A 9,803-nucleotide genomic window follows, 5' to 3' on the forward strand; every position below is an offset into this window, starting at 1 on the left:
CATATTTCGAGTCAATGGGCTTTGAATCGAGAGACTATCTTTGTCAATCTCGAGTCGTGAATATGGGCAAATAATACTTCTGAGTCTCATTATTGTCATCTGTAAAGCAAGATTGATAATACTTGCATTGTTTATTTCATGGGGTTCTTGGGAAAGTGGTTTTTAAATCATAAAGTAGATGAAATCATCAACTGAAAGAACATAGAGGGGAAAGAAAAGAGGGCCCAGGATAGAGTCCTGGGGGTAAGGGATGAGTGGGGGGGGTATTCACTGTTAGCATTAGAGATGGAGGAGATATCAGAGGTCATCCAAACCAACACTCTCATTTGACAGATAAGGCAATTAGAACCAAAAATATTAGGTGACTTGCCCAAGGTCATACAGGTAGTAAATATCAAAATTGGGATTTGAACTTGGGCTCTGAGTTTAGAGACAGTTCTTTACTCTTCCTTTTCTCTTCATCTAATAAGCTTTTTTTTTTCTTTCCCTCTCTATTCCTCTTTCCATTGCAAAAAAAAAAAAGACACGGAAAATTCTTTTTTAACAAATAGGCATATTCAAGCAAAACAAATGACCCTTTTTTAAATTGTTTAGTCATTCTAATTATGCCCAACTCTTTGTGATTTATGTGAGATTTCTTGGCAAAGATACCAAATTGGTTTACCATTTCCTTCAATAACTCATTTTATGGATGAGGAGACAGAGGAAAATTGAGGTTAAGTGACTTGCTCAGGGTCACACAGCTAATAAGTATTTGAGGTTAGATTTGAATTCAGGTCTTCCTGATTCTAGTCACACTGCCCTATCCACTGTACCACCTAACTACCCAGGATAAGGATGAGATTCTCCCATTGGCCATGCTAAAAATGTAAGTAATATATTTTTTAATTGCTATAAATATCTTTGTACATGTAGATTCTATTTATTCTTTTTCATTCATCTCTTTGGAGTATTATCCTACTAGTGGTATTGCCTGCTCAGAGAGTAAGTATAGATTACTAACTTTGGCAGCCTAACTCCAAATGGTTTTATTGATTCTTAGCTCCACCAATGGTAGATTAGTATGGTTGATTGCTACATTTCTTCCAACATCTGTCACTTTCCTTTTCAGTCAACTTTGCTAATCTGATGGGTATGAAGCAGAACCTAAGATTTAGTTTAATTTGCATGGCTCTGACTATTAATGACTTGGAGCATGTTTTTTGTTTGTTTGTTTTCCCCATATAGCTATTGGTAGCTTGAATGTCTCCCTTTGAAAACCACTTGATCATATTTTTTTACTCTTTATCCATTAGGGGAAAATTACAGAACCAGTTCTATTTCCACTGATTCAACATTCATGATTAGCTTTTTGATAGAGAGTTTATATAAATAAACATAACTTAGTGGGAAAGTGTTCTCTTCTCTTTGGGGAAGCCTTGCTGTTGAGATCCAAAATTCAGACCCAAAGTATCACTATGCAGCTGAATGTAGGCGCAGTGCATAAGGGAAAATAAATAGCCCTCTGAATGCTGGCCTTGAATATTTGTACCTATTTTAATGGAAATATACAACACAGACTCTCAATTATTATTTGAACAATTCAGTCAATGAATTAAAAAATGAATTTAGCCAAAATTAGGAGTTAGAGTGGCATTCATGTTCACAACAAATTTTCCTTAAAGAGCAATCTATTTTCCTTTTCTAGGAAACTAGTAACATGGCAAAGACCACCAGATTTGGAGGTCAGAAGACGTGGATTCGAATCTTTTCTTCATTACTTACCCTGTGTGACCTTAAACTTAAACCTCTCTTATTTATTAAACCTAAAACGAAGAGGTTGATCTCTAGGGTCCCTTCAGGCACTGAACCTTATTACCCTATGAGTCTGAATTACCAAAATGGGTATACACAGCTCAAAATGAAATAGAGGGTGGATAATGGTCTGGCTAATTGATTTCAGACAGTCAAAAAGAACTGTACATTGATCAGATTAACTGGGGAATTGCCTCTTTCCCACTTCAGTTTCTGCTGAATAGACTATTCACTATTCATCATTTGTAAGTTAAACTGGAAGATGCATATTTTGCATTTCAAAAAAAAAGCCATGTTGACAAGCTCTAATATCAATAAAATCCCAGCATATGAATATTTATGGTAACTGTGCAGCCTTATATAGATCTGCTGCTGCCTCACAAAGAGCTCCGCTCTCTGGGACTTTTCACTATCAAGGGAAGAAAGTTTTCCTGCCGATTTGTGCCCGAATCCCAAGAAAAGCGTAACAGACGCCCACTGCATTAAAAAGGGACATAGACATGCATTAAATCCCTTATGTCTTACTTTTTAATGATGCAATTGTGAATTATGTTCTTGTTGCATTTGTAATTAGAGGCTGGAGCAGATGGTGAAGACTTATTTTAAAGTGATGTGTCTATTAAAATAAGCCACACTGCCAAGTGATTGCTCACTGTAACAGCATCTTTACGCCCCTGAAACCCTCGGAATCTTTGTTGATATGCTGTTGATTACCACAGCTGATTACATATCTGCACATATTTGCCAGGGAATGTACCAGGGATCTTTGCTATGTGAGATACTTTACTTTAAAGTGTGCTTTACCACAATTAGAGATAATGAAGCTTTCAATGAATTATTCAGGCCCACCCTTGACAAAAGGAGGGTACTGATTTCCCTTTTCCATAAAATTCGACATGAATCTCTCTAAACCATGGTGGAGGCTGATTCTCCCCCACACAGAGAGGGGAAGTCAGGGTAATCAGTGTGAGGTTTATTGACTGTGCAGGACATTTATGTATGTGTGAAGCAAGAGAGCAGTACTTTATAAAGGCAGATCATTGCACAGGTCCCCAAAAGGAGGAAGAGGAAAGAAGAGAAATAGTCAGGACAGGCACTGGCTGTAAGCAGAGTATTGACTACCTACAACATCCTGGATGGCAAGTGTGGTCCTGTTCCAAGGTTCTACCTGCCCACAATCCCCCCTCATTCAAAACTTTTTTTTTAATTTTTTTGTAAAATTTTATTTAATTAGTGAATTTAGAATATTTTTCCTTGGTTACAAGAGTCATGTTCTTTCCCTCCCCTTCTCCCACACCCTCCCATTGCCAACATGCAATTCCACTGGGTTTTACATGTGTCCTTGATCAAAATCTATTTCCATATTATTATTTGCCCTAGGGTGATCATTTAGAGTCTACATCCCCAATCAACCCATGTGATAAAGCAGTTGTTTTTCTTCCGTGTTTCTGCTCCCACAGTTCTTCCTTTGGATGCCCCCTCACTCAAATCTTTCCTCCTACCTTTATCTGAAATGCTCACATTAAAGCCTCTCCTTTGGGTTAGACACTAAAAGGAAAGACATCCTGTAAGAGAGGAGAAATCCAATTTGGGCAAGGAGCAATTTCTGGCAAAAATCAGATGCAGATAGGGGGGGGGGAGGGCAGGGGGGTTGGGTTCAAGAAAGAAAAAAAACTGAAGGTTCCAGGAGGGAATCTGAGGAGAGATAACTTCAACTGATCACACCTCCCTTCCAGCTATGATTCAGGGAGAAGAAGCAATTCTCTCAGGCTAGGGAAAAGCTTGGGTCTCTCTGGAGCTCAATTGTTTCCCTGTGAATCCCTGGACACCTCTTACTCAGCTTTCAACAATAGCACAGAGCCATCAGTGAATATTGTAGATGGGGACTTGAAGTAGCCATCCACTGAGATCCCCTTTTCAAAGATCTCATTCTCCATCTCTCTCCTTAACTTGTTCCTGGACTCCAGTACTCAAGCTAGTTAGCTGAGGAGTAGGGACCAAACCAGCAGCTGACTGGAAGAGGGATCAAGGCCGAGAGCCTTGAACCCCGAGACTTTGAGGGGGCCAATCTGCCAGAGGGGACAAGTCAATAGGGCTTCCTGCTCACCCACTTTCCTTACCTCTCCTTCCCTGTGTGAACCCAAATAAATTGTCTACTACTTAGAATTAGGTCTTGCTAGTTTCTGATACTAGGAAAGGGGGCTCAAGATTTGGGGAGAACCATACCTCTCCCCAAAAAGAAGGGTTAGCCCAGGATTCCAGGGATCCAAACAACCAGACCCAAGGAGAATTCATCTCTCCTGGGCTGTGGAGTCATCCAAGGTTTGGGGAGGAAGAGGCATTTGGTTTACCTGAAGGATCCAAAGGCAGAAGAGTCCATCCTGCCTCTCAAAAATAGCTGGGACCAAAAGGGAGGCAGTGTGTCATCTTACCAAAGCTTTTACCTCTAGTTCTTATCCTCCACCTCTCAGATCCATTCTCCAAGGAGACATACTTGTTCCCTCAGGGAGACAAGACTGGGTTATCTTCCCCCAAAAGGAAGAGAAGGGAAGTCCAATCTCTTCTGCCTTTCCATTCTCTCAACTCTTTCCCTCTCTCCCTCCATCTTCCCTGTGTGTTCCCTTTCAGACTATACCTTACAATCCTTATCCTAAAGATATTATGGACTTGTTTTCTGCAGAAGCAGGGCAGGGAAGTCCTTGATTCATCTTCTAATGATTAGCCATTTGTCTTTTATGAAGCAGAGTTTTGTTCTGGGTTCATAGAATAGGTATATATTGGTTAGAAAAAGCCAATAGGAGAAAAGTAGGAAGTAAGAGAAAATGAGGTGGTAAAATTGGTACAATACCAAAGTAAGAATAATTTTTTTAAAAAGACTGCATATATATATGCATAGATAATATATCTATATATTATATAGATATGTGTTATCTATACAATACATAGATCTATTAGATATAAATAGATATGGATATATATCTTATAAATATGTGGTAGAGTGTAGCAGAGAGAAGGGTTACTATGGAGTCTAAAATATCTGAATTCAATCTCATCTGAGGTGGACTAGCTGGGTGACCTGGGGCAAGACATTTCAGCTTTTAGTGTTGTGGGTAACTCTGTAAAGCTAGAAGTTAAAGAGTTACTGATCTACAGTGAAAGAATTTCCACACACAGCGTCCTTTATAAGACCCTTTTGGGAAGATTATCCCATTCTATCTTCACAGCCTTTGAAGTACATAATTACTCTTGTTTTATAGGTGAAGAAATGGAAGACAGAGAAGTCTAGAGCCTTCTCTGAGGTCACACAGGTAACAAATGGTGGGACCAAGACATAAATCCAGATCTTTTTACTCTAAGTGCAATGTATATTCCATTCCTGGGAGAGTGTGTGTAGTGAGAATGAGGATGTTAACTTGGCATGAACAGGTCTGTTTTGTTTTAAAACTTCATTCAGTGATGAAGGAGCTTTTATGTATGATGATTTTATAGAGTAGATAAGTATTGAGAAGATTTATTCTTAATTCTATATTATTTTGATTTCTAATATTGCTCTGTAACATTGTATTTTCCAAGTCTTTTCCTCATTCCTTTGTCCTGACAGACCTAGGAATCTATCTTACATTCCATGTTTATTGACTGTTGTGTATAGTTTAGTAATGATGTTTATATTTCCAAATCTAGGAAACAGCTACTAAAAATCTTTGTGTCCTCTTAAGTTTTGTAAATAACTGATAAAAGTCTTCTATTAATAGTAGGAAAATAAGGCTTGATTTGGTGGTTTCCTTTTATCCTAAATTTACATAACTGAACATCAATTAGGACTTAGTTTTAACTTCCAAATGTCCTTAGAGCCATAACAAAGCAGATACCCAGGGAGTGAGGCATGGCTAAGCAAATTGTGATACATGAATGTAAAAGGTGTATGGGGTGTATATGTATGGCCTCAGATACTTCCTAGCTTCTTAGAAGAGAGATGGGGTGTCAAAAATGATGATTCTAAGATGAAATGGGGAAAAGTGTTTATAGGATGGCCAATTTTGGCTGGCTGAAATGAAGGGGGGGACACCATAAATTAGATGTCTGAGCATGGTGAAGGCAATTAGGAAGAGGTGGAGGAGGTAAGCCAGCAGAGTCATTTTACTGAGTGCTTTGAAATAAGAATTAAAGAATACCTTCATATTTTAGCTCAACTGACAAAAAAATACCCACATGATAGCTGAATGAAATAGTCTCCTAGCAGGGAAAATGGACAAATGGAAGATGTAAGGAAGGTGAAGAGAGAAAGAGAAAGACAATAGGTGTAATTCAAAACATTGAACCTGTAAAAAAATGAAAGCATAAAGCTCAAGCATGTTTCATAGTAATAGCACCTACCATTTATGCAAGACTTTATAAACTATTGTAATAGTTAAAATTAAATTATGAAGCTGCTAGGAGCTTTAGTAGCTTTATTACATCAAAGTAGTGATGGTAAAGAGAGGGAAATGTAGTAAAGAGGCAGAGAGTTGCCTAGCTTAATATCCCATTTGCTGTTTGATGGATTGAAGCTCACCACTGACAGAAGTTCCTTCAGCTTCCAGGCTCCAGCTAGAAGAGTGTTAAGAGAGAGTGAGGGCAGTGCCTTGGTCTTGTCTTATAAGCAATTTTCTTCACACACTAGCTCTCTCATGTCACTTCTCAGAAACCAACCATAGTTCCTTAGTTTGCCTGGCACAGACAGTGCCTGTGGGATCAGTTTCCTGTCTCATTGGTTTCAACTTCCTTGCTCTGAGGGTTTGTCTATACTTGTATATCTCAGTGGTAAAGGATCTTCAGGTCCCTGGTTGATGAAATCAAACAAAGAAACATAATGGGGAAGGGAATGCCCTTCCCACAATATAAAGTGCTTACCTAAAAACAATCCTGTAATGTTAGTGTTACCACTCTTGGATTTAAAATGAAGAAACTGAGGCTCATAGATATTAAATAATAAACCTGTGGCAGTTGTCTGAGCTAGGACATAAACAGGTCTTTTGACTTTCACGTTTATGATTTTTCCACTGCAGTAGCTGTTTTAGTTAACAATAATAACATTAATAGGTTAGCTTAATTTATGTTCATTTATAGTTCATGTTAATTTTAATATTATTGATGATATGCTAATAATTATGTTAATAGTACAAAGAACAGCAACAATAATCTTCCAGATTACAGAAAATCATGGTTAGGTGGCTAGAATTCTGTATCAGGATTTCTGTATCCTTTATAAACATATAGTCATCATATCCACTTATTACAAATACAAAGCCCTGAAATATAACTGAGGCTTCAGAAAATGATGATAATTCCCTGAAACCACAACTTCATTACAGATGGATCTATTGCTCACAGCTTCCTCGACATAACAATGATCTTTCTAAATTTAAGAATGATGTTTTTAATAGATGTCATATTAGTGAATGCTAGTAATATCCAAACTACATAGAATGAAAAACTTCCCAAATACAGAAACCTCCTGGAATAAGTTTAAAGCATGCAGGAACAGGATAAATTCTATGTCATCTTGCCTTCTGCTAGAGTTGAACCAAAGAAGTTTTCAGGGAGTCTATAGAACATGAACTAATTCTCCAATTCTTTTGTTTATACGATCATAAATCTGGAGGTAAAATGTGAACTGGAACGACCTCCAGGAATTGATGCAGAGTGAAAGGAGCAGAACCAGAACATTGTACACAGTGACGATACACTGTGATACAATCGAATGTAATGGACTTCTCTACTAGCAGCAATGCAGTGATCCAGGACAATTCTGAGGGACTTAGGAGAAAGAACACTATCCACATTCAGAGAAAGAACTGTGGGCATAGAAACACAGACAAAAACAACTGCTTAATCACATGGGTCAGTGGGACTATGACTGGGAAAGTGGACTCTAAAAGATCACCCTAGTACAAATATTAATATGGAAATAGGTCTTGATCGATGACATGTGTTAAACCCAGTGGAATTAGGCATCAGATACAGGAAGGAGGTGGGGGGAATGGAGGGAAAGAACATGAGTCTTGTAACCATGGAAAAATATTCCAAATCATATCCAATTAAATAAAATTTTCAAAAGAAAATAAGTCTAGAGGTAGAGACCTTAGAAGCCATCAAGTTCAACTCTCCCATTTTCAAGATGTAGAAACTCAGGCATAGAGGGTTAATGATTTTTCCAAGGTTATATAATGAGGTTGAATTTAAACTAAGCCTCTCTGATTCATGCTATCACTTGACAGAATCTCCCACTCTCTTCCTCTTTCCTCTAGATTATGATGAAATGCCCTAAATGTATCCTAGATACCATTATCTCCCATCTTCTCTGATAGAATCATCTAAAATCCTATTTAAAAACCTATTATTTATTTATATATTTGTCTGCTGAACTTTACACACAAAAGAATAATTATAGGACAGTGACGTGTCTCCAAACCATTTCTATTTGAACTCTATAAAACTAAATGGGATAATAGTAGTATTAATTATACTTATTAAATATTACTAATACTCTCATGCAAAAGTATTAGTAACACTATTAAGTATTATTACTAATACTCTTATGTAATAGTATTAGCAATACTATTAAGATAATAATTGAACTACTGACAATAATAGCTCACATTTATATAATACTGTAAAGTTTGCAAGATTCTGCACAGATATCATATTTGATCCTTCAAAAAATCCTATGAGGTAGAGACGAGAAGTAATAATTGTATTATTCCCATTTTACAGGTGAGACAGTTGAGGTGAAAAGACTTGTCACACAGGTAAAGTATCAGAGGAAAGGATTGAATCTGAGTCTTCCTGATTCCTTGCTCAGTCCTCAATCCACCCATATTCAGAGTTTCCTTCATTCCTCTTAGTGTGGTTCTCTCCAGTGCTTCCTTCTTGCTCCATCTTTATGTGTTCCTTCCCCCACCTTCGGATTTAGTTTGTTGTAATCAAATCTTACCTTTTCTCACCTTCTCCTTCTCCTCCACCCTAAAGAACCTACTGCCCAAACTGAGCCTTCCAGGCAGGTACTAGCAGAATTTTGGTAGCAGGTCAGACACTCCTGCATTTTACGCTTTCTTGCTTTCCCCTCATGGGCGATAACACTTAGATAAACAGATACTAAGACATCCTTATTGGGAAGACTCATCAATGAAAGCAAGCTGACTCATGTCAATACTTCACTTCACTGAACTGTCTTGTTGAGGCACATATCTGCATCTCACAAAGCAGTTCCTATTCTTGAACCAATGGATCCTTCCCTCCCCAGAAGGAGTATTATTGACCATAAGAACCATGAAACACAAATCTTGCTCCTATGCACAAATGCAGCTCTGAAATCGAAAAGGCTGGAACCAGATTAAAAATTAAGACCATAAGATTATGGGGGGAGGGTTTGGGGGGGGGAGCACTTGTCTCTCAAGAGTGGACTTACTGCTTTGGTCTGTTACACCTTTTCTAGTATAAAAGATGATTAAAATCCTCTGCTTATATGGATGCAGTTGGGAATTCACCCTGACTCTATGCCAGGGAGGATCAGATGGGATCTTTGAAAAATCCTAGGATGAAACATGTGTAGACATGCCAGTCATTAACCTGCCATCGATTGTTGCACTGATTTAATTTCTAATTAGTTCTAATTGCTGAAAATACACAGATTGCCCCCAATGGGCTGAGTGCGTCTTCCCTTCATACAGACAGAATTATTGGTGGAAAGAGAGTGAACATACTATCTGCCTCTCTCCTGATGATTTTATATTTCTAACTATAAATGTGAATTATTTTTCCTTCTGACTCCTGTCTTGTAGGTTATTGTTATGTTAATTCTGATGTGTGTCTTCCTGGACCTCATAAGTATATAAATCTTATGTTCTTTTGAACAAATTGGGTGGTTAATCCTTTAATCAGCTACTGAGAGATTGCTATGAACGTAAAGAAGGCAGACTCTAAGCTCAGCGGCTTGAAGGTCATCATTGTTATTCATTTGGTGTTTCTTT

General features: G+C 37.9%; 1 long non-coding RNA gene across 1 annotated transcript; it reads right to left on the minus strand.

The window, feature by feature from the left end:
• Nucleotides 1-6,227: 6,227 nt before the first annotated feature.
• Nucleotides 6,228-8,070, minus strand: LOC103091955 (uncharacterized). The gene is made up of 2 exons (XR_001625721.2): nucleotides 7,915-8,070; nucleotides 6,228-6,381 (listed from the first exon to the last, which is right to left on the minus strand). It is a non-coding gene; the product is annotated as an uncharacterized LOC103091955 (long non-coding RNA).
• Between the last annotated feature and the right edge of the window lie 1,733 nt (nucleotides 8,071-9,803).

Source organism: Monodelphis domestica, chromosome 7, assembly GCF_027887165.1.
Source record: "Monodelphis domestica isolate mMonDom1 chromosome 7, mMonDom1.pri, whole genome shotgun sequence".
Taxonomy (NCBI): Eukaryota; Metazoa; Chordata; class Mammalia; order Didelphimorphia; family Didelphidae; genus Monodelphis; species Monodelphis domestica.